The sequence below is a fragment of the Felis catus genome, chromosome D1 (genome assembly GCF_018350175.1).
Source record: "Felis catus isolate Fca126 chromosome D1, F.catus_Fca126_mat1.0, whole genome shotgun sequence".
In the NCBI taxonomy this organism is placed as follows: Eukaryota; Metazoa; Chordata; class Mammalia; order Carnivora; family Felidae; genus Felis; species Felis catus.
Window position 1 is genome coordinate 22,140,033 of NC_058377.1, and position 24,302 is coordinate 22,164,334.

At 50.6% G+C, this 24,302-nt stretch overlaps 1 protein-coding gene across 11 annotated transcripts in view; it reads left to right on the forward strand.

The window, feature by feature from the left end:
- PKNOX2 (PBX/knotted 1 homeobox 2) overlaps positions 1 to 24,302 on the forward strand; it is a 316,891-nt gene that overhangs the window by 46,208 nt on the left and 246,381 nt on the right. For 2 of the 11 annotated variants that reach the window (XM_003992533.5, XM_045038499.1), the window contains exon 1: positions 4,750 to 4,838. The exons of the other annotated variants lie outside the window; for them this stretch is intronic. The gene's annotated coding sequence lies outside the window, so the exon portion shown is untranslated. Of the gene's footprint in view, positions 1 to 4,749; positions 4,839 to 24,302 lie in introns of those variants that run through there. 11 annotated transcript variants of the gene reach the window in all.

A 24,302-nucleotide genomic window follows, 5' to 3' on the forward strand; every position in this document is an offset into this window, starting at 1 on the left:
GTATCATATAGAGTACTTGACTGAGCTAAAAATCCTCTGTGCTCTGCCTGTTTATCCCCACCTCCACCCCCAACCAACCCTGGCAACCACTGATCCTTTACGATCCCCATAGTTTTGCCTTTTATGGAATGCCACATAGCTGGAATCCTATATTATGTGGCCTTTTCAGATTGGCTTCTTTCACTGAGTGATATGCATTTAAAGTTCCACCATGTTTTCTCACGGCTTGATCGCTTATTTCCTTTATAGTGCTGAATAATATCCTATTGTCTGGACGTACCACAGTTTATTTATCCATTCACCTACCGAAGGACATCTTGGTTGTTTCCAAGATTTGGTAATTATGAATGAAGATGCTGTAAACATCTGTGTGCAGGTTTTTGTGTGGACGTAAGTTTTAAATTCATTTGAGTAAATACTAAGTGTCATTGCTGGATCATATGATAAGAGTACGTTAAGATTGGTAAGAAACTGCTACAGCATCTTCCAAAGTAGCTATATTGTCCTGTATTCCCACCAGCAGTGAAGGAGAGTTCCTGCTGCTCTACATCCTTGCCAACATTTGGTGTTGTCAGCGTTTTGGATTTTGGCCATTCTAATAGGTGTTAATGATACCTTATTGTTTTAATTTACAATTTCCTAATGACAAATGATGTTGAGCCTCTTTTCATATGCTTACTTGCCATCTGTATATCTGTGCGTCTGTTGTCTGTTCAGATCTTTTGCCCGTTTTTCATCTGGGTTGTTTGTTCACTTAATGTCGAATTTTAAGAGTTCTTTATATTTTGGGGGTAACAGGCCTTTATCAGATGTGTCTCTTGCAAATATTTTCTCCCATTCTGTGGCTTGTCTTTTCATTCTCTTCATGCAGCAGCTTTTAAAATATAGATTCTTAGGCCCTTATCCAGATCAACTGGTTCCAGGATTGGAAACCAGGAACCCAGAACTATAGAGAAGTTCCACAAAGATTCTTATGCAGGAAGTCCACGGGCCAGCACTGAGAACCATTGAAGGTGGTGATGGGGAGATGTAGGCAGGAATACAGGAGATTAGCCTGAAAAGTAGATCACAGCCAGATGAGGAGGTGGAACTTGAGTGCCATGCTAAGGAATGTGGCATTCAAGTCTCTACTTTTGATTATAAGGTCCAATAAACATTTTAGGCTAAATATTAGAGGCAGTGGTTTCTTGAGGGGAAACCAGGGTATGATCCAACCTTTGTTTCAGGAAGAACACCCTGGTGATCGTATATAGGAAGTGTTAGGGATGTTGGTGACATTAGGCCAATTAGAAAATCATCAAAATATTTGTATTCCAGGTGACTGGAATTCGCATTCCAGGTGATAAGGCCCTCAACTGGGATGGGGAAATGATGGAGAAAGAAGTTCCATTCAAGTCAACTCAGCAAGTAGTTCTTTAATATGTTTTGTGGACTAAGCACCGTACCAAGGTTCTAAGGATTCTAAGATGAAATAGGTATTGTCCCCAATCTCAAAGAACTCAAAGAAAAGAATTAAGTTGAGAATAGAGGGAACTGGTGTATGGACAGTGTTGTGGACTGAATTGTGTCTCCCCCTAAATTCACATGTTGATGCTCTAACTCCCAATGTGACTATAATTGGAGATAGGGGCTTTAAGGAGGTAATGAAAGTTAAAGGAAGTCATAAGGGTGGGTCTCTAATCCAATACAAATGATGCGCTTAGAAGAGAAAGACACCAGACATTGCTATGTCTCTGGTGCACACAGAGGAAAGGCCATGTAAGGACAAAGCAAGAAGGTGCCATCGGCAAGCCAGGAAGAGAGATCTCACCAGGAACCAATCCTGCTGGCACCTTGATCTTGGACTTCCAGTCTCCAGAAGTGCGAGAAAGTAGCTATCTGTTGTTTGGGCCACCTGCTCTGTAGCACTTTGTTATGGCAGCCTGAGCAGACTAACACAGACAAGTTTAAGTTTTATTCATGGGCTGATATTGACAGGACTCAGTTAGGCCATTGACGATACATGTCTACAGCTCAGAGGAGACAACGTGGGCCAGTATGAACTGCTTATCCTAAAGACAAATCACGTGCACACAGAGTGAGCAAAGGGCCCAGAACCAAGCCGTAGGAACTGCCAACATTTAAGAGTGATGACTAGGATTGGTAGGAACTCCTGTTTGGTCCTAATGCTGCTGTGTTGGTGACTTACATGACGTGTGTGCCTCTCTCCATCCTCCTTTTCATCCTCAGGAGGATTATGGGGGAGAGACTGCACAGTATGTGAAATGAATTCTACAGACTTAGTTTTCACTCTGTCCCATCTCTACTCACTGACAGAGCCAACATTTAGATGTGGAACGCCTGGAATTTGACATATTGTTGATTTATTTGTTCTTTAAGTATTTACTGGCTTGTGTCATCTGTTGAATTCTTGTATGATTATTGTTTCCTGTTTTATGTACTGGTGCTTTGCCTGCTTCAACGGAATGAACGCTCCTCGAGGACAGGGGCTGTGACTGCAACTTCTTGGCTTCTGCTCTTTATCCTTAGCCCTGGCACACAGCCGAGCTTCTGGTGGGCGAAGGACAAATATTTGCTTTGAATGATTGTGGGAAGGATGGTTACATTTAGGTAATCATTTTTTAAGCTTTTGCAAATTACAAATGTAGTTAAAGCGAGATACATTTATTTTAAATTACAACGTTCAGTTTAAAGCATCCAAAAGGGTATTAGTAGAAATCACGGTATTTTTAAAAAGACTCCAAAAATTAACAGCTCATGGCAATGGATCTCCTGTTTGAAGAAAGAGTTGGGTGCAGAACTAGATTTCAGAAAATGAGGGGTGTGACAAGTGTGAATCAGTGATGCATGGCTGTTGCCTGCAGTACTATTTATGGCTCACTGACACCTCTCTGATGGGGTTAAGTATTTACATTCAGCCTGATTCTCCCCTCTGACTCGGCAAGCTTTGGCAACTCACTGTGAGCCCTGAGAAAGAGAGAAAACCCTCCCTCCAGGGGTCCCGGGCAGGGGCAAATGGATCTCCCCTCCCCCTCCTGTGTCTGAAGAGGGCTTCCCTCTGAGAGTTTATGGCAGCCTGACCTCCAGCCTCTGGGTTGGAGAATCTGGCCGCTTCTGTACTACATAAAAAGGGCAAGTGCATTCATTATTATTATATTATTATACAATGTATAATATATAATAGCGATTATGCTGTCAGCAGCCAGAGTCTCTGACCACAGATCAGAGGCTGGGGTGACATAAATCCACCTAGTGAAGTCTTTGGAGGTTCTACGTGAAGGTGAGAGGATTCAACTCCATCTATAAAGGGGGCTCTCAGTGAAGACTGTCTTCCACAAGCAACTTTGGAGGTTGAATTTGAGGGGTACCGGGACGATCTGGACAAACAGTATTTAGTGTATCGGGGATGTGGCGCAGAAAGGGTCTCAACTGCCCCTTCGGAGCCATGGAATGCTAATAGCTCTCATCCTTGCCCCTGATGGAGGCAAATGAGGAGTGGCCCAGAGGCCTGGAAAGAGCGAAGGGGCAGCCTTCAACTTCTTGGGTCAGATTCCTTACTGCAAACCTGGCCTGCTTGGGTTTCACTTTCTGCTTTCCTTGCTTCCATCAGTGTCTTTGTCTAGGCTTTATCCAGGCCCCCTGCCTGCTCTGGGGTCAGAGGATCAATCCCTGCCTGACTGGCTGAAATGGCTCCTCTATGGGGAGGGAGGAGCAAATTTCAGGGGAGAAGGGGTTCTCCTTTCCCTTTATGCAAAGGGCCATGTGCTGCACTGTAGAAGCAAGCGAGCCTGCATCTGTAGGTGGCTGGGTGCCCACCCCTGGCCCTTAGTGGCCCGGTAATCTTTGTGGAATGAAAAAAGCACACGCATGAGGCCGGGTGCTCGCACTGGTCTTCTCAGAAGGCGCCAATGTGTATTTTCTCCCTGCAGCCACAGTAGCAGGTCCAGACTCAAACAGCCCAGCTGGTCTCTCCCTTTATATTACGCCACCCGACCCCCAGAACTCTGGGACTTTTTAGAATGAAAATAGCAGTGGCTTAGAATAGGTTTGCCTGGCATTTGCAAAGAGGTGATTTAGTGACAAAGCCTCTACACCCTTTTATCTCTCCTTCTGCCCCACCCCGTTACAGTCTCCCCCTCGGTGAGCCAAACGCCCCGGGAAGCCCACAGCAGAAAAAGCTCTTGAGAATAGGAATAACTAACCAGAGTGTCATCTGAGCACCTTTTCTGGGGCCAGGGTAATGAGAATTATTCAAATGCAATCATAAAAATGAGGCCATCAGGCAGGCACGGGGTGGGAGTGGTGGGGGGGAGGGGAGGAGTGGTGGTGGAGGGAAGGATTCCTCGCCAGCTTTAAGTTTCAAGACTTCGGGGGAGTTCTCTCGGGGTGCACGGAAATTTTCCCCTCCTCTCCATCCCTTGAGCCCAGGAAGCCGTGCAAGGCGGCCTCTGTGGCCCCCCTCTGTGGGGGCGGGGGCGGTGTCTCCAGTCGCCAGGGGGTCCGCCGCGTCCCTCGCTCAACGGCGGGCTCGCCGTCCTCGGCTTCCTCTCCGGCGCCTTTCTGCCTCCCTCCAGCAGGAGCGGGCCCGCGCCGACGTCTCAGAAAAGCCTCCAGTAGAGGGAGACACTCCAGCTGCGGCTCGGACTTGGAAGCGCCGGGCCGGGAGTGGGTGGGGGCGAGGGGGGTGGGGAGAGAGGGGGAGTGGGGCGAGGGGAGGTGTGTGGAGGGGGGGGGGGGCTCCGGGGGGCGGGTCCCTGTGCCGCTGACGTCCCGAGCAGTGCTGGGAAGTATAGGCTGTGTTGTCACGCCGGTGTCAGTCTGATGAAGATTGGCATCAGGTAAGCTGTCATTCATTTCCATGTCAGAGACGCTTTTGCAGGCGGCGGCGGCGCGGCGGCGGCGGCTGCTGCTGCTGCGGGCGGCTGCCTCAGAGCGCGTGTGTTTTATTCCAGTCCCCAAGCCAGAGTATTATTCATTGCGACAGGGCAAGGAGGAGAGAGGGAGAGAGGGAGGCAGCAGGGAGGAGAGAGAGGGAGGCAGCAGGGAGGAGGGAGGCAGGGAGCAGAGAGGGACGGCGGGAGCGTGCAGAGAGAAGCTGGGGAAGCGCCGGGAGAGCGCGGAGCGAAGCAGCGCGAGTGGCGCCGAGGCCGGGGAAGGAGGCGGCCAGAGCCGCGCGGCCCGCCCGAGCCCCGGCCCGGCCCGCGCGCAGCCCCGCCGCCGCCGCCGCCGCCGCCGTCGCCGCCGCGCCGCCGCCTCGCCCCGCTCGGGCCCGTGGCCGGGCGCGCATTGTCCGCGGGTGCGAGGAGCGGGGCTGCGGACCCGGACGGCCGCGGGCCCGAGACACCGGAGCGGGCGGGAGGGGAGCCGTGCGCCGGGAGAGCCTGGGGGCCCGAGAGTAGGGACCGGCGCGCGGGCCGGAGCCCCGGTGCAGGCAGCTCGGGGCTGAGCGCTCAGCGGGCGAGGCTGGGGACGGCGGGCCCGCTCCACGTTCGTCTGCTCCCGGCTTCGGGCGCCCTTCGGGCCGGCGCTTGCTCGGCGCCACCGGCCTGGAGCTGCCTCGGGGCGGCTACGAGCGGGAGCAGCCCCAGTCTCGGGCCGGGTGACCGGAGTCAAGGAGCCGCGGCCGCGTCCCGGCCGGCCTGGGGAGCCAGGGCGAGTGGGTTTTGCGGGCGGATCAGTAGGGACAGCGGAACGCGAGCTGTGGGTCAGGGCAGCCGGTCTCCCAGGGTCCGCGCTCGGGGACACTCGCCCTGGGAGGGGCGATTTGTAGGGTAACTGGCTTTCGGCGGATTGTTGGAAGTCTTTGGCGAGGTCGGGGAGGCGTAGGGGCCCATGGCGAGGTTTGGGAATAGGGAGCCCTCCTAGCCTGAGAACTAGGACACGAGTTCGTAAAAGGGGGGACGGAAAGCGCCCCAGAGCAGAGAGCTGAGGGGGATGGGGCAGGGTCCCGTGTCTGCCGCGCAAACTTTGCGTTTCCTTCGGGTTGGGTGAGCGGGGCTCTCCTGACTCACGAACCCGAGGAAGAAACGAGCGAAGCGGGCGGTCCTTTCCCCGGGGCTCTGGGCGAGAGTCCGAGGTTCCCGCGCGGTGGGGACACGGGCTAGGAATGGCAGAGGGGCTGGGGGTGGCTGGTGGTGGTGCAGCAGCCCTGAATTAAGGCTGGGCTTCAGGGCCACGCTAGAGTTTGGGTTGTAGGATTCAGGCTGTTTTCAGAAGCGGGACTGAAGGGCTGCTGAGTAGCTTAGGGATCGAATCTTCACCTCGGTCAAAGCAGGGGGCTGGAGGTAGGAATTGGGGGCCTGGGGTTACATCTGAGGCTGGACTCGGCGGAACGGGTGGCGTTTTTAGTATTTTGCCATGGGATCGCGGCTTTTTACTGGGATTGAGGCTATTGGAATTTGGGGAGGGTCGTGCCAGAGGGTCCCCACGCTCCGTGGGTGGAAAAACGTTTAGGCAGGCGATGAAAGTAGTTGATCCGAGCCACGGCAGGCGAGACCCGAATTTCTGCTGTTTCTCCCCAAAAGCGGATATGGAGCAGAGGACTTGAGGCGCGCAGACCCCGGTCCTAGGAGAAAGATTCCGGGAAGCGGACAGATCGAAGGGACGTTCTGGGTGAAGCGATAGGGCAGCCTCGCAGGGCTCGGAGCGGATCCGAGGACTGACCCTGGCGGCTCCTCAGGCTCTCGAAGCCACTTGGGGGCCGCGGGCGCAGCGCGGCGGGCGGGTGCGGGTGGCCCCGAGGGACCGCGGCCTGCGCCGGGGGCGCTAGCTGCGAGGTGCCGCATCGCGTCCGGGGAGTCCCGGCTGCGGCCGAGTGCAGGGCGGGCTCGAAGTCTGGCGTCCTTGCCGGAGCGCGGCAGGCTCAGTGTGCTCTTCCCTCAGGCCCGGCCGGAAAGCCGACAAGCCGGGCCGCCAGTGTGATGTTCAGCCTGGGAAACGGGGGCGCTCTGGGTCTTCTACCCTCACCCCGCTTGTCCCAGGACTTCTCCAGCGTGTTGACTTTTAGGATTTCAAGGCTCTTCAACTGGTGGAAGCCAAAGGCTTCACATTTTAGGCAGATTTAGGCGACCCTCCTGTCCCCAAAGATGAGAAAATGATGGTGTTCACACACAAGATATAACGCAAAGCCCTAGTCCCTAGCCCTCTCGCTTACCCAGCCATTCCGGCCTTCCAGAGGCCTCAGGGCCTTAGGGAAAGAGAAGGGGGGGAGTCTCCTGTCTGGACTGGTGATCTCCCACTCGAGAGGCACCCCCCCAACCCCACCCTCACCCCTATGGCTCAAGCCTAGCTTGAGCTGTGGGAGAGAAGTCCTGCCCAGGGAGGGAGGTTATCCCTTTGGCCAACTAGGGTAGAAAAGTGTGTAAAGGGGTTGTCAGAGAGGAATATTTGAAATTTCCTTTTTGTAATCTTGAGCCCATGGTCCCACTTTCCGCACCCCTGGCTCCGGTAGCCACACGGCGCTTCTGGGACGTGGAAGACGCGGGACCCACGAGTGGCTGCGGCGGCCTAGGGCCTCACGACTGCCCCGGGGGGCAAAGCTCCAAGGCTGTTTTCTTGCAGGCTTGGAATTCGTGAGCTCTCCCGCCGGGAGCCGGAGGGCGGGAGGGAGCCGTGACCCCACGGAGACTCCCCAGTCACCGCCTCCCCTTTGTGAGCGCGAAAGGCATGAAAGCCCAGAGAAAGAGAAGCTGCTCAGAATAAGGGGCAGGGGGTTACTGGAGGGAGATGGGCCCGGCCACCGCTCACAGTAAAATGCCTCGTGCAAATTGCACTGAAGTGTACCCAACTTGAGACTGGCTGTTTTATGATCCTTTCTGGGAGTTTACTGCTCCATGCTTTTAAGTCTATAGATTGCTTTAAGTTAATGAAAGTGCTGCTTTCAAAAGGGGCTTTTATTGTGCGGCAGTGGCAAGTCGAGTCCCTCCCCTTTACTCTTCCAAAATGGGCCTCTTTAAAACGAGAGAGCCTCCTGGAGTTCCCACATGGACAGAGCTTGGGGGGCGACGCCATGCAACAAGGGGGACTAATAAAAAACCAATGTCCAAGTAATTCAGAAAGATGAGTTTACTTCTTTTCCAGGCCAGTGTCATCTGTGCGTCCTGATATTGCCTTTTGGACTCTCACGGAGTCTGACTTTAAATGCTGCTTTGGTGCCTCCCCCTTACACCCTGTCTCACACTGCTTTATGTAGGCCTGACCCTGTTCAATTAAACCCAAACTGGATTTCAGGATTTCGACTGGCTGCCAATTCAGAGGGTAACTAAAATATTTACTTGGGCCCTGGGGGAGGGACTTTGCCTTGCATTTAGTAAGATAGATGTGTTAGAATGTCAGGTAGTGAGGCTGGGAACCTTCAGGAGAAACACGGAAGGGCTATTTTTCAGCGCTTTTTTCCTTTTTCAATCTATTTGGCACAAAAGGTGAGATGACAAGGTTTTTGAGTAGGTCCTAACATAGAAACTGCAGTGGGGCTGGGCTGTGGCTTTGACCGCATGTCATAACCATTTAAACTGTGGTTAGTTGTTCAAAGCTCAAAGCTTCTCCAAGCTGGGTTTCATTAACTCTACACCAGTTGCCTGGAAGTTCAGTAGCAATAAATTGTATAAACACATTTGAAGTAAGTTAGTGATGAAATAGGGAGAATTACTGTCTTGTGAGTGGAGAATCCTGAATTCATGGAGTTTTAACTTAACTGGAAACATACCTCCTCTCCCTTGGCCTTGATGTTTATGGGTGCACCGGAGTGTGTGTTAAATTTCTTTCTGCCATGTCCATCTTCAACCTGGGACTGTAACTCATTAGGGACCAAGGCATGCCTAGAAAGCAAAAAGGCTGGGTTTTAAAGGGGTCTCTATTAGCCTGTTTAGAAAGCAAACCAAACCCATCAACCTGACTTCCTTACCCTGCGTGAACGCACTATGCAACATAAACAGCAGCAGAGCAGGCCAAATTAGATTTTTAAATGTTAGCGGCTTAATAATACCGTGTTGTTAGCAATCGAATTTGTTTTTATTAAAGAAACTACCTATAAAATTTATAGGCTTCCAACATGTTGCAAGATTTCCTTGCTCTTTATTTAGCGTCCCCCCCTCCCTGAAATTCTACCTCCGATTTCAGACTTTTGTTCCTGATTTATTTAATTTAAAGCACATTTTCTAAATTAGTTCGAGGAAGGTGAGAAATGCTGTTATAAGTTTTCCTTTTTCCTCTGCTGCGTGGCACAAGGACTGTGATGCTGTAAGATATATATAAATGTGCGATGCAATTGCTGGAGGGTGACGGCATGTGAAGCCAAGTGTCTGGATCAAACAAAATGCAGATGAGAGTATGGAGAGGGCGAAGTGATGCCACAGAGGAAAAGCAGAGGAAGTTATATGGAAAATGAAATCATCACGAGCCACCGTTAGCCTTGGTTCTGGCCAACACACCACGCTTTGTATAAAACACTTCACATGCAATCTGTGACTTATTGAAGATCGAATTATATTGAGAAGGAGAATTTAGAGGGAGTCGCTGCCCTGGCTGGGTTCCGGCCAGGCTGCATGGCCAGGCTTGTTGCGATGGGGATCTGCTAATTTAATTAAATCTAATACCTGGTGGGAAAGGGAGGAAGGAGATGATCAAGGTTGGCAGGTCAGCATGCTCAGTTAGTGTTTAAGCTGGAATTTGGGGGCCTAGCAGTCTTCTGCCCTGTTACTGTCTGGCTCCATGACTCCAGTGGGTCCCCTGGCTTCTGGATCTCGGTTTCCGCATCTGTAAAGCGGAATGTATGGCACGAATTCCTCATTAGGCTACGAGGGGTGAATCCGGCATGACTCCTGCTCTGGTGCGCTCTAAATAATAAAGGAAAAGGAGAGAAGTTTCTGAGCAGCAGAGTCACTTTCTTCCCCGCGGTTTCTTTCCCTGCCTGCCTCCAGAGCCTTTCCTCACAACAGGTTCTGAGACTTGGGCGAAGGGGCTGAACGCCTGCCTTTCTTTACGTCCTAGAATTTGAAAGCCCCACTGTGATTCTAACATCCACCTGCACTTTATCAGGAGGGGCAGTTAAGTTGAGGGAACCAGCATGCTTCTCCCCAACAGGGCTACCTTGGAAGAGCTTTCAAGCATCAGATGAACACAGAAACTGACTTATCAGAAATTCAGTCCCTTCTCTTTGTGCCAGCGGAAAGAAGAGGCCTGAGCCCGGACTGGTGTGTGACATCTGGTCGGCCTGGGGGGGATGGGCGCTGGTCCGGAGCTAGCCACAGCTTGAACCTCACTTAGCAGGCTCCATGCTGGCAGATCAAAGCAGATTCTGGGCCAGAAAGCCCAAGAAGTTACACCCAGCACTTATACAAAGCTGTATCCGCACTTCGAGTGTCGTCCTTTTCTCATGCCTGATATTTCAATGCTAGCTAGCCCTGATACTGGAGACGTGGCTCCAGTGGAATGCTTGCCTTTCATTCTCTCTCGTCCATGGGGACTTCCTGGGGTAATTTTTTCCTCTACATATCCTTCTCCAGCAGCCTTGAGCAACATCTTAGTCTCCGTTCTGATTGGGAGTGAGAACGGGGAGACACAGGATGGAGGTAGAAGAGGCAACAATTTTGCTAAGAGAACACATACGAGTTGGAAGGCACGGGCCTTTTACCAGAGCTCACGCTTTTTCTCCTTCAAGATCCCCCTAGAAGTATGGGAGAAGCAAGCCCTCGGGCAGCTCGGGAAGAGCTCCCTGCAAACGTGTTGTCTTCATGGGGATCTGCTGTTTGGCTTGGATGCCTCACCGCAGGCCCTGCCTGACCGGGTTTCTAATTACAAGAAGGCCGTTTCTGCTAAGACCTATCTCACTAAAAACACATCCCTGTGTGTAATAAGAAACCCTAAACCAGGCAGGATATTTTAAAACTGAAGCAATGAAGATTAGATTAAGTCTCCACCAAACAGCTTCGTTCTCGTATTATTTTTGGCTGGAATGTGGAGAAAAGCAGCTGGCCCTGGGGCCCAGAGCAGACTCTTTTGAGGGTTCGGATGGGGCCAGAGTGGGTGGTGTAACCGCTAGTTTCTCTGCTTAATAGGAATGTGGCCAGTTTCAGTATAGCTCAGTCAAGGCAGTGGGGATACCCAGTGGGGGATGAAGGAGCCCCGGGGTTGGGGAGAGAGGCGAGATCCACATGGGCCACAGAGTGGCCCCAGCATCAGCAGATCACAGAGCACTGAGAACGCTTTTAAATCCCCCACCTCATTAGGATCTCAGTCTTTTGTGTGCAGTTTATGCTTCCACTCCCAGTCCTAGGAAACCCACCCATCCTCCACGTGGCCTTTGGAGGAACTTTTATACATTGGGTACTTTTCTGGCTGGAGAGAGGGAACAAATAGTTGTCCAAGATTCCTGGAAATGGAGCCTAGGAGCCTGACATCACAAGCCCTTTTTCTGTCCTTCTGGGGAGAGGCAGCATGGTATTCATTCATTCCTTTGTTCCTTCATTCAGCACATATTTATGGGGTGTCTCCCATGTGTATGCCTGGTGCAGTTCTAGGCACTGAGAATACAGGCAGCAAAAACAGACGGGACAAAACCACATAACCGCGGAGTCCCTGTCCTCAGGGAGCTTGTCAGCTCTGGAAATGGTGCAGAGTATGGGCTTAGCCTCAGATAAAGCTGCACTGAGAGTCTCACTCTACTAGTTTCTAGTTGTAAGAATTTAGACAAGTTGCTTAACACTTTCAATCTAGCTCTTCCACCTGTAAAGTGAGAAGGAAAAGTAATAAGCTCCAAGAATTGTGGAGAGAGCATTTGTAAAGTACCTGGCAGTGTGTGGCACACGGCAGAGGCTCGATCAGGTTCCTTTTCCTCCCCTTGTTACTCTGGACTGGAGATCCAGTTGGCGGATTACCCAGCTTCCCCCAGTCCCCTTCCTTTTGCTTCCCCAGGACGTGGCCTGGGGCCTTTCACAGGTCACTGGCACCATCAACAAGTATTAAACAAACAACCAGTCGCCCTGTGGCCTGGTGCTGCCTGCTGCACAAAGACCCCGGTGAAGGCTGTGGTAGGAATAGATGCACAGACCCTGCCCTCAGGGGAATGTGCGGTTTGCGGGTGGACAAACTCAACGCAGAAACACGTGAGAGATGGCACACGGACACGTGGAGGTGACATGAAAATGGGCACAAATCAACTGTTAAGCAAAGGAGGCAACAGTGGGATGGGATGCTGCCGAGCGGAGGTGAGCTCTCTGCAGTGTCCGTGCAAGGGTGAGGGTGAGCGCTGGCCAAGCAGGGCTGGAGGAGGAGGGGTGGGACTTGAGAGTCTCCAGGTCACAGGGCTCATAGGGATTGCTGGGGGACAACCTGAGCTAGAGTGAGGAGTTGGGCCCCTTCTGAGGATGTCTGGGGGTCCAGTGGGCCACCACTGCCCCAGGAGTACCTCCCAGGCCTCCCTGTGGGGGGGCCTGAGGGGGTTCCGAGAGGACTTTTCCTGGTGACTTCTCAGGCTAATGACTCAGTGCATGAAGCGAACCGACAAATTCCATCCCTGACTACAACATAACTCTCTTACCCACCATCCCCGCCTTTCTTGAGCCAAGAGAGCAGACATTATAGGCCCACACCTGGGCCTCTCAGGGCCCATGAAGCTGGCCCCATAGCAGAGTGGTGTGGATGGTGGAGAGAACAGCAGTTTGACCTGGGAGTCAGAGGATGGTGGATTCTGCTCTAGACTCGGCCACCAACTGGACTGTGTGCCCTTTAACAAGTGGCTGGCCTCTGGGTGTCATTTCCCCACTTATCCAATGGGGAGCTTGAACTTGCTCCCCAAGGGTCCCCTTCAGCTCAAAGTTCCAGGACTCTCTGTTGCCTCCTGGCTGGACTGCTTCATGACGAGGCAATCCACGAAACCACTGCTTCTGCCACCAAGCAAGCATCGGGACACCGCACAGCCGCAAAGGCACCCACTGGGAGGGCTTGGCCCCTGGGTTGCCCTGGCGTTGTAGGGTCTCAAGACAGTAGGGGGGGTTGGCTTTGACCTTCCTGACGGCCTTCCTGGGGGCAGGTGGATGTGTCCTAGCAATAGTGTTTGCCTCCACGAAGGCAGTATTGTGAGTCTGAAGACTTACTAACCTCTTCGTCATCTTTTTTTTTTTCAAAAAAGTTATTTTTTAAATATAATTTATTGTCAGATTGGCTTCCATATAACGCCCAGTGCTCATCCCAACAAGTGCCCTTCTCACTGCCCATCACCCACTTTCGCCTCTCCCCCACCCCCATCCACCCTCAGTTTGTTCTCTGTATTTAAAAGTCTCTTATGGTTTGCGTCCCTCCCTCTCTGTTTGTAACTTTTTTCCCCCCTTCCCTTCCCCCATGGAAGTTTCTCAAGATCCACATATGAGTGAAAACATATGGTATCTGTCTCCCTCTGACTGACTTATTTCACTTAGCATAATACCCTCCAGTTCCATCCATGTTGCTGCAAATGGCGGGATTTCATTCTTTCTCATTGCCAAGTAGTATTCCATTGTATATACAAACCACATCTTCTTTATCCATTCACCCGTTGATGGACATTTAGGCTCTTTCTGTAATTTACTAGCCTCTTCATCAAAAGCGACATCTACTGCTTTTTCGTTGAGACATTGCGGTGTTGAGAGAAGGCACGTGAGCTTTGGCATCAGATTCTGGGTTCTGATCCTGGTTCTACTACTACTGAGCTGTGTGTCCTTGGGCACATCACTTAAGCTCTTTGAGCCTCAGTTTTCTTGGAGATATAGTTAGGATAATAATGGTACAGAGCACGTAGGAGTGTTATGGAAACTCTAGAACGGAATATCTAAGAGTGCTAGGCACATGGTAAGCTCATGGTGCATATTAATTTTCTTTCCTAATAAAGCCCATCCTCGGACACTCTCTCATTTAATCCTCTCCACTTTCTGAAGCAGGTGAAATGGGTATTGTTATGTCATTTTATAGATGAGAGAGGATGGTACTCAGAAAGTGGCTGCAGGGGCAAGTCCGGGACCGGACGGTGGATGTCTCCGCCTGTTCACATTCAATAGGGTAGCCCAGCTCTACCTTTTACAACAACAGCCCTTTCTTTAGTCTTTTGGAGACAAAGCAAGCACCTTGCTGAGCTCTGAGCACTGCTTGGCCCCGAGCTCTACCTATTCTTCTCCTGAGAGTCTCTTTAAAGGAACCAGCAGAACCCATCTTCTCTGTCACCCATACCTTTGCTTGGCAAACTGGAGACAGCCACCAGCTGTTATGGAAACCAACACCTAGAAGAAGATCTGTATTTCTCCTTCCACAAGCCTTCAGGGACAGGTGGGGCTGGGCTGGCCAGGCCGTAAGCCACCCCACACCACCCACCCCACCCACGATGGGAGGAGGCTGGGGCGAGGCGAATGGAGGCTCACACCCCTGGGCCTCTGACTTGTGATCCTGACAGACACCAAAGGACATTGAGCCCATCCGTGGTAGGCCTGCTAACTCTGATTAGATGTGGGGTGGGCACAGTCTCCCTGATTCCAGGGTAGCACAGTGGGTCTGCGGTAGAACGGAGGGGAGTGAGCCCCACCCCCAGAGGCTCCTCTGTCTTCCCTCTGGCAGCCCGCTGGCACTGAGTACTGCTCTATCCCCAGATCTGTGTTAAGCCTTGGGAGTACAGGGTTGTTCCTGCTGTTTCTCAGGTGAGACTGTGCTTGTGTGGACTGTGAGCTCTAGTTCCAGGTCAGAGGCAGAGAGAAGCCTAGAGAGGCCCCTGTGTGTGCCCAGGGCCCCGTGGTGACAGGTGCTTGTTCTCACTCCTGAGCTCTCCCTGGTGATTCATCTGTCCATCAATAAGCATGGCTTGAGCCCACTATTTCATGAATGCCCAGTAGTGTGCTGCATTGGACTCAAGGCCTTTTTCTCTAGGAGTTATATGATCTTTTCTTTTTAAAAAATTTTTTAACATTTATTCATTTTTGAGAGAGAGAGAGACAGAGAGAGACAGAGAGAGACAGAGCATGAGTGGGGAAGGGGCAGAGAGAGAGGGAGACACAGAATCAGAAGCAGGCTCCAGACTCCGAGCTGTCAGCACAGAGCCCGACATGGGGCTCGAACTCACAGACCGCGAGATCATGACCTGAGCCAAAGTTGGACTCCCAACCAATTGGGCCACCCAGGTGCCCTGAGGAGCTATACGATCTTACTGCAGAGCCCAGACAAATGCATGTCAAACTGAAGACAAGCTGTGTGACTTCTGACATGTCTCTTAACTTCTTTGGCTCTCAGCATCCTCATTTTACACAATGGGAAAGTTAGATGAAATTGTCTTTGAGGCCTCTTCTGGACCTACTATTCTATGACCCTATGGGCTATAAATGCTACAATGTGTGGTCCAGACCTCTGAGCACCACATGCCTGGAGAAGGTGATGGGACACCAAGGGACATTTAGCCCATTATTGGTAGGACCTTTCAAACTCTGATTAGGTGAGGGGGATGGAAAGATATAGATAGAACCACACTTGAGCCTCACCTATTTGGATGCAGGGGTTGGGAGAGCTTCTGCTGGTGGTCTGTCTGAGTTCTCAAGTCTCCAGGGGGACCACAGGGACAGAAATCAAGCAGGGGAGCCCAGTGATATGGGAGCTCAAATCTGCTGCTCTCCTGAGGCCTGTACAAGTGGTGGTCTTGTCCCACTGCCATGATGGGAGCCCCTTTCCCAGCTCTGGGAGGAGAGAGCCAGACTCACAGGGGGGCAGTAGTCCCCTGAGGCACTCCTCACTTGTGTTTGATCTGGAGGAAAGCCAAGGAGCTTGATGGGATTCCCCCAGCCTTCCCTGGAGGCTGTTCCGAGGGAAAGTGACTTGTTCCTTACACTGGCATACGCTCTCATTGGGAAGACACCCCAATTCATTAGAGCCTCTTAGTGGCAATGAGATGGGGACTGCTACCTCCTGCTGACTTCCAGATTGCTAGGAAGGCCCCTTTCCAAGCCGGACATCTGGTCTCCTGGAATACTTTTCAAAGTCTATTCCATTGGCTTTGGAAGGGGAAATGGAAGGAGAACTTCATTCCCAGGCTGTGCTCGATGGAGTGCTGTTGGCTGCTGGCACAGGAGAAGGGAACTTCCCTGGCATGCTTCTTGCACAGAGTCGTGGTGCCTTATCCCTGTGTGAGCACAGTGGAACTGGACTCTTCTGGGGAGGAAGGAGATGGGCTGCCACAGCTAGCTTGTAGATCAAGGGAAGAGAAGGATTTGTCCCGATCCCTGTGATTTCTGGGTAGCTGTGCAAGGCCGCACACTGGGGGCTCCTTCGCTGTGTACTGGGAGCTCTCACCTCTTTATTTTATCTAGACGTCACCAGGGACCTGAGAAAGAAAGTGAGGCTCAGAGCAGATAAGAGAGAGAATTCACTCAGCATCACAGAGCTGGTTCTGGGTCATTCTGGATCCGCAGGTCTAGAATTCTAGCCCAGCATGCTGCCTACTCTAGGGAGTTGCATGTTTCAGGGGAAGTGGCTAGATTCCTTGCGGCTTTCCTTCTCCATCTCCCTCCCACCTCAGCCCCCCTGCTCCAGTGCACACATAGCTCAGCATGAGATCTAGGGCTCCAGCCTGGACGGGTCATGGGCAGTGCGACTGTAGTGTGGCAAGAAGGGTGACTGAGGCAGGACAGTGCAGGACAAGCCAAAGGCTGGGTTTAAGCCTTGACTCAGCCATGGTTACTGTGTGACCTTAAAAGCTGGCCCCATTTTCCTCATCAGTAAAGTGGTGGTGATAATGCATCCTGTCAGGGCTGGGGACCAAATGAGTTAATGCATGTGGATGTGTTATGCACGTTATATAAACATAAATGAAAGCACCCACACGGTGCCTCACATGTGATATGTGGGGGAGAAAAGTGGTTGGCAAAGATTTTGTATTTCTTATTAGTTTAAAGTGGAGCATTCACTCAAACACACAGCTCCTCTCACACAGAGTGATAACAACTGTGCTTAAGTAACCAAAAGCTGGCAGGATGGCCTTCCATGACCACCCCGTGGCTAGGGGATGAATGGTTCCCTCTGGGTGGCTTTCCAGGCTCTGGCAGAGAGTTGCCAGACCTGAATTCGTGCCTACTGTGTGTCGTGGGTTCTTCTCACTTATGCCTTCCCATCTAACCCAGTGCAGCAGCCGTCTAGTGCCTGGTGTGTGTGTGTGTGTGTGTGTGTGTGTGTTGGGGGGGGGCGTGGTTTGACCTCTGCCAGGTCCCATCAGCCACCAGGTCTTCATCTGATAGATTTTTATTGAGCACCTTCTGTGTGTCAGACCCCACAGAGGTCCTGTGGATACGACTGTGAACCAGATGGATGGCTTCCTACCAGTAGAGTTCACAGTCCCTGGGGGGATGGACATTCAAGTTCTGTAGGTAATTACTGAAACTGTTATAGAAACCATAGAGGGATGCTGGGGTGGGCTCAGTCGGTTAACTGTCTGACTTTGGCTCAGGTCATGATCTCATGGTTCATGGATTCGAGCCCCACATCAGGCTCCATGTTGACAGTGTGAAGCATACTTAGGATTCTCTCTCCGCCCCCCCCCCCCGCCCCTCCCCTGCTTGTGCTTTCTCTCTCTCTCAAAATAAATAAACTTAAAAAAATTTTTTTTAAAGCCGTAGAGAAGTCCAGGAAGCCACAAGAACATAAATAGGGAGTGTAACTTACTGTCAGGGTCTTGGAGGGCATTCTTGTGTTTTGTCCCTCACATGAGGCCCTTTCTAGGTGAAGAGATGGCCAACCTCTCCATCCCTGGGAACTCATTTTCCATCCCTAGCAAGGGCAGAACAAGGCGAGAGGAGGACAATGGGCACCAGAAAAGTCCTGCCAGGGAGTTTTGCTCCCATCTGAGTTTCCTGTCCAGCTGCTTCCCAGAGCAGAGCTGATGTGATTCTCACAGCACTCTCCCCCAGCCCCAACCCACCATCATGCTCCTTAAGGGCATAGCATTCAGGAGAAGCCTTTAGAAAAAGCAGACATACCTTCCCTATTCTTCCTGAAGCCCTAGTATCTGGGAATACCTGTTGATGTTCATGTTGATGTCTTGCCTGAATCTGATTTCTGGAAAGTCCTCATGGGTAGCATCTGTGAGCTGGGGAGGAAAGGCTTACCCTTCTTTGTCAGCTCTAGCTGGGGAGATTGTATTTATTGGAAGATCTGGTCCCCTTCTTCTACATGGGATGGAGTCAACTTCTTAACATTGCTTTTTTGGTGCATTAGTAAAAAGTCATGCCATCCTTTCAGAAATGCTGGAGACAACTGGCGACAATTTTGCAGTCTTATATTTTGGGTGGGGGGGGGGAGTGAGGAGAGGGAGGAGGGGGTGGCCAGAGAGATGAATGGACTCAAGTTGCTAGGGCTGTTAATCCAGTTGCATAACTATGAAGAGGAAAAATGCATTCCAGGGAATAGCTGATGGTTCGGAGTGGATCCCCGGGGGCTGCCAAAGGGTATCTGCTCCAGGGTTGGACAGGTAGGGGTTAAAGCCCAGCTTTTGCTACTTGCTGGATGTGTGATCTTGGGCAATTTTCTAACCTCTTTGAGCCTTAGTTTCTCCCCTTTTGTGAAATGGGGATGACAATGGCTCTTTGCAGGGGCTTAACCGAGATAACACAGCAAAGAGCCTGGTCTAGCCCCTGGCCTCTAGAAGGTGCTCAGTACATGTGAGTTCCTTTCTTGTCACTTCCTTCTCTCTCCCTCAGTGCTGGACATTGAGGAGACCAAAGTACCCTTTTAGGAAACAGGAGGAAGCGGGGTGCAGGAAGACCGTGGGCCTCTCTGGGGAGCACAGCTAGAATGGCCATCTGAGGATACCACAGGCTGGAAACATCGATATCAGAGCCTGGCGAGATGTCTCTGAAGGCCGGGGAAGCACCCCGGAAGAACCCAGATAGCATAGGTGATCTCAAGGAGGGCTGCGAAGCAGAAGGTCTTTGAAACAGGGAACTGGAGGGACGGACGAAGTAAAGAAGGGAGGGAGGAACTAAACACTTATGAAATGTCTGCTATGTGCTTGGTGTTGAGCTGACTAGCACCCATTGTTTAATTTTTACAGAATTAGAGCATAGAATCTTAAGTCATGAAATCTCCGAACTGGAAAGGGCATCTACTCTGCCTCTGTATTTTATACACAGAAAATTGAAACTCAGAGAGGGGCAGAAACTTGCCTGAGGTCACACAGAAAATCAGTGGCAGAGCTGCCTTTGAAACTGCCCAGGCCAGGACAGTTGGGGCAGAGCAGAAAGAGCACAGACCTTGGAATCAGGAAGACTAGGCTTGACTACAGACACCTCTACAGAAGCTTATTTCCTGAGCCTCAGTTCTCTTAGCCGTCAGATAGGATAGTAATCTTCAACCCTAGTGGTGGCCATGTCAGTGAGGTGAGCTATAACCAATGTAAAGGGCCCTGTGTAGTATCAGGGGCTCTGCTGGCTCAGATCCTTTCTCTTCCAGCCTGGGCCCCTTTCCCAATAGCTTATGGTTCTGGCCACACCCAGGGGGCCCTCTAAAGAGCCCTGAGCTTGTCCCACTTTGTGCCCCCAGGGGGTTCAATAAACAGAAGTCCTGGGACATCAGTTATTCTTCAAGTGTTTATTGGGTACCTCGAGTGTGTACCAGGCACTGTTTTGGTTCCTGGAATAGAAAACTGAGCAAAAACAGACTTAGCCTCTATCCTGGTAGAGTTTACAATTAGATGGAGTTAAGCAGTCTTAAAAAAAAATCATACAAATAAACATGAGAATACAAGTGTAATTAGAGCTTTGAGGGGAAGAACATGAAACCCTGAGAGCATTTAACAGGAAGAGTTTATTTAGAGAGAGTAGGAAAGTGTCTATCTGAGAAGTGATGTTTGAGCTGAGGCCTGAAGGGACAGTAGGACATCAGTGAAGAAAGATGTAAGGGAAGAGTGTCCCAGGGTGGTGGTGGGGTAACAGTAGGTGTAAAGGCCCTGGGGAGAGAAGAAGAGATTGAGAGATGGTAAGGGGGCTGGGGCAGAGGGACAGGGTCAGGTGTGATCACAGAGCAACACCTTGGGAGGGTTGGGAAGGGATACAAGGAGTCTAACTCTGGAGCAGGTTGCAGCTTCAGGAGAGGTGGGAGAACCCGGTCTGAGATTCTGGAATGGAGACCAGGTTTAAGTTTGGCCATAGGCCTGGAGAGAGAAACTGTCTCCAGGCCTCAGTTTTTCTGTCCCAAATGAAAGTAATAAAAATAAAATCATGGATAAGGTACTTGGCCTTCATCATGCAAATGTCAAATTCATTTATGTTAAAGCTTCAATGATTTGGATTCATAGTTGAATAAAAGCCAAAGTCCTTACCGTGGCTGAATCTCCACCTCCCCAATTCAACTCCTGTCACTGTCTTCCCCACTCATCTACTCTAGCCACACTGACCCCAGACTTCCCTGTGGTGACCAGAACAAGTCAGGCAGGCTTCTACCTCAGGACATTTACACTTGTTCCCACTGCCTGGAACACTCTTTCCCCACATATCTGCCTGACTTGCTCCCTTGGTTTTTCACTCTGCTATCTGGTTTCCACTCTGATATCATCGTCTCAGTGAGGCCCTTCCTGAGAACCCTATAGAAAATGAAATAAATCCCTTCTGTCCTATCCCTGGCTCTCCCTACCCTCTTATTTTTCTCCATTATTGATCAGATTTTGTCTCTTTTTTTTTTTCACTCTCCTAATCCAGGTGAGTTGTTTCATATAATGAGAGCCCAGTCGGTATTTGGGGAAGGAATGATTGAATGAGGAAAACTAGTTGCTTGTGAAATGAATTGGTAGGTTCATACAAGGGTGCTTTTTCCCTTCCTCTGAAATGGAGACATGGGGTGTCAGAATTGGAAGGAACTAAGTAACTGGTCTTTGAACAACCGTCTCATTTAACAACTGAGGAAACAAGCCCAGAGAGGTTAAGGGGCTTATGAAAGGTCACACAGTACAGAGCTAGGATGGGAACTTAGGTCTCTGGGATTCACTCTAGAATCTCTACAAAATTTTGGTTTTTCTTCATGACATAGCTCATGGGGGAGGAGGGGTTTGCTCTGTGGATCCCTAACTTCTAGGGGGTGTCATGTCCAGAGGGCTCTGGCTTCCTTGAATTCTCTTCCTGGGGTCTCATCCCAAGATCTCTGTTGCTTCTGCTCATCTCACCATGAGGCACTTTGGGGCCATCCTGGGGGTATTTGTAAGGACAGCCACTGGCCACTGACAGGCAGACATATTTCTCTCCCCAGCTCTAGGAAGTAAAAGGAAGGAGCTGTCAGTCTCTGTAAAGGTCAATCCACAGGGAATGATTTTACAGGTCTTATTTGGTGGGAATCTGCCTAACATGGAGAATAATGCAAAGAAGTATTAGTTTCTGGTCCTGCATTCCAGGACCTTCTAGTCTAGCAAGGGTGACAATACTTTATTAACATTGATATTATTATTAAAATAATAAGGCAAACACTTATTGAACACTGACCATGTACTAGGCATTGTTATAAGCACCTGATGCCTTGTAACTAACTTAATTCTCACAAAGACTCTTTGAACTGGATGCCCTACATCTTTCACATTTTAGTAATCTGAGGCACAGAGAGGTTAAGTCACCTGTTCCAAGTTACCCAGCTAACATGTGGGAGAGCCAGGATTTGAACCCAGGCAGCCTCCCACCAGTGTTCCTCTTCTTATTCATTAAGTTAAATAATAGATAGTACAAGGTAAGAATGCAAGACACATCATGAAGAGGTGGGTGTGGGGTCAGGGGAGGAGGCTTCGCCGCAGGCTGAAGTAGTCCTTCATTACTATGGCTTCCTGGAGGAGATGCTGCCTGAATTAGAAGAGGTATATTTGGGTAGCTGGAGAAGGGCTTTGCCCTTTGGGTTTCCACTTTCATGTGGAAGAGAACAATGGTTAGGAGTGTCCGGTGAAGGTCTTGTCGCGGGGTGAGTCCCCTTCTCCCTTGGCACGTGCATATATACGCTTGGAGAGGACAGACGTGAGTGAGGTTCTCTACCAGCTGCCCAGTGAGGGCTGGGAGGAGGCCTGGCACAGCCTGACCTCTCTCCCCATGGGAACCGTTCCCCATGGGCTTGTGTTGTGGGTATTCTTCCTAGATTCCTGGTAAGGAGGGTCCTGAGCAAGACTCTCAGGATCCAGGCTTCTGAAATGTTTGGGGGACCCCTGAGAAGATCGTCTAAATGGTCTCCAAAATGGTGGCTGTTCTAGCTATAAAATGGGCCAGCAATCCCCTCGTATGGGGTTGTTGTGAGCATTTGACGAAGGCAATGCCTCAAAAGAATCTGGCCCAATTGGCTTTAGTTACCGAGTACCTGATCTCTTCTATCCACTCCCGTCAAGCCCCAGCTCAGCCCAGACTGGCTTCTCTTGGCCTTAGCCTGGAACTGGGATGCAGAGAGGAAAGGAGGTTCCTCTGTATGACCTGGCCTTTTGGGGCTGCACTGGAGAACAGGCCTAAAGCTGTTCTCCTACCCAGAGTAGGAGTCATTGATAATTTCTCTCAATTACGTTTGCATCCTGAAAATGTATTTGCCTTCTTTGGAACCACAAAGCACAAGGAAGCCTCGGTTATAGGATGACCAACCATCTCAGTTTGCCCAGGACTGTTTCAGTTTTAGTGTAAAAGTCTCATGTCCAGGGGAACCCCAGTCCTGGGCAACCCGGGGAAAGTGGTCACCCTCTGAGTCAGTTCGGAGGGAGAGGATGGGTACAGCTGAGGCTCCCGTACCCACTAAAGGCTGCCCCACTGCACCCTCCATTTAGTTTCTGAATCTCCCAGTGGCAGACAGAAATCAATGGATGGCTTCAGACAGACCAGAATTCAAATCCCACATCTGCTGTGTATCAGCTTGACTTTGGCCAAGTCGCAGGGTCCTCCTTGGTAAAAATGGGGACTGTAATTACCTTATGGTGCTGTGTTGGGACTCACATGGCCTAATGCACGGAGCAGCTGACATGTGATAGGTGTTCCGTATAACAGGCTAAACTATCTGAGACTTTACTTTTATTCCCAGTCTTGGGGATGGGATAATAAGAAGTAACTGCTTCCTTTCACTAAGAGAGCCTGGGCCGGGGTAAGGCTTCCCCAGCTTTGCCAAGTCATCTGCACCTGGCCTGCTCCATGGCAGTGTTCTGTCCTGGCCACAGCCCCTGAGAGGGGCCTGTACAGGACCCTTGGAGGGTGTTGTGGGGAGACAGATGGAGACAGGTGACCTGCTGTTGTCCCTGTTCTTGAGCCTGGGCTGCTGGCCTGAGTCCAGGGCACTTTTGATGTGTCTCTTCCTCTTTCCCTGACTCATTTGACTTTCTGGAAAATAAGAAGGCCCACTCAAATCAATAAAACTTGCAGGAGAACATTGGGGAGCCTCTAGTCTAATTTGGTCTCTTCTCGGATGAAGGCGTAGAGGCCGGGGTGGTCATAACTCATCTGAGATTTGACCGATGGTTAGTACCCAGAGGGCTTCCTGGCTGAATAGGTGGGGGAATCCTTGAAGCTCTAAGGGACGTGGTACACGAAGGCAGCAGGCAACACGTTGGTTTTCTGACAGTGGATTGTCTGCTTTGTGGATTACTGGTGGCACAGCTGGCCAGCCACCCTCTGCCATTGCAGCCTACTCCTGGGCCTCCTTTGTCTTAATGGAGGGAGAGCTGTGCTTATGGGGCATTGACTCTTTTTTTTTTTTTTTAATTAGTTTTCTTTTTTTACATTTACTCTTTGTAATGGTCAACTGAAACTAAGAGGATAGACACCATTTCCAAAGACAATCCAAAGTTCACAAAAAGAGGTGTTTCCTTCAGATTAACTATTTTCCTGATTAGCCACAGTAGCTGACCTTAATGGGCAGGGGGCATCAGCAGATTTCATTCATTCAATGAATGAAGTGTTCATTAAGTGCCAGTATGGGCAGGGAATAGTTTCATCCAGAGCAGAGTGTATGAATGGGCTATTACTTTGAGCTGAATGTGTTCTGTTTCCTGTGGGGTTTTCCTCTGTTGCCTGTGGACCCTCCATTTGCCTCAAATATATTTTCAATTTATTTAGTACCCACTGTGTGCCAGCCTCCATGGAGGAAGACAAAAGATGGTAAGATTTGGTCTCTCCATGAAGGAGCTTACAGTTTGAGTGAGGGAAATAAGCGTGAAAACATGGAAAATTAGATTATTTTGGAGGAGTGACATAGCAGTGCACAAGAGTGGTTCATGGCAACGGTTGTTACAGGTCAGGAGGATTCATTACCAGGTGAGAGATACTATTAAGAGTGAGGCTCTCAGAGGAAGGAGAGATCAAGTGGGCTGTGGGGAT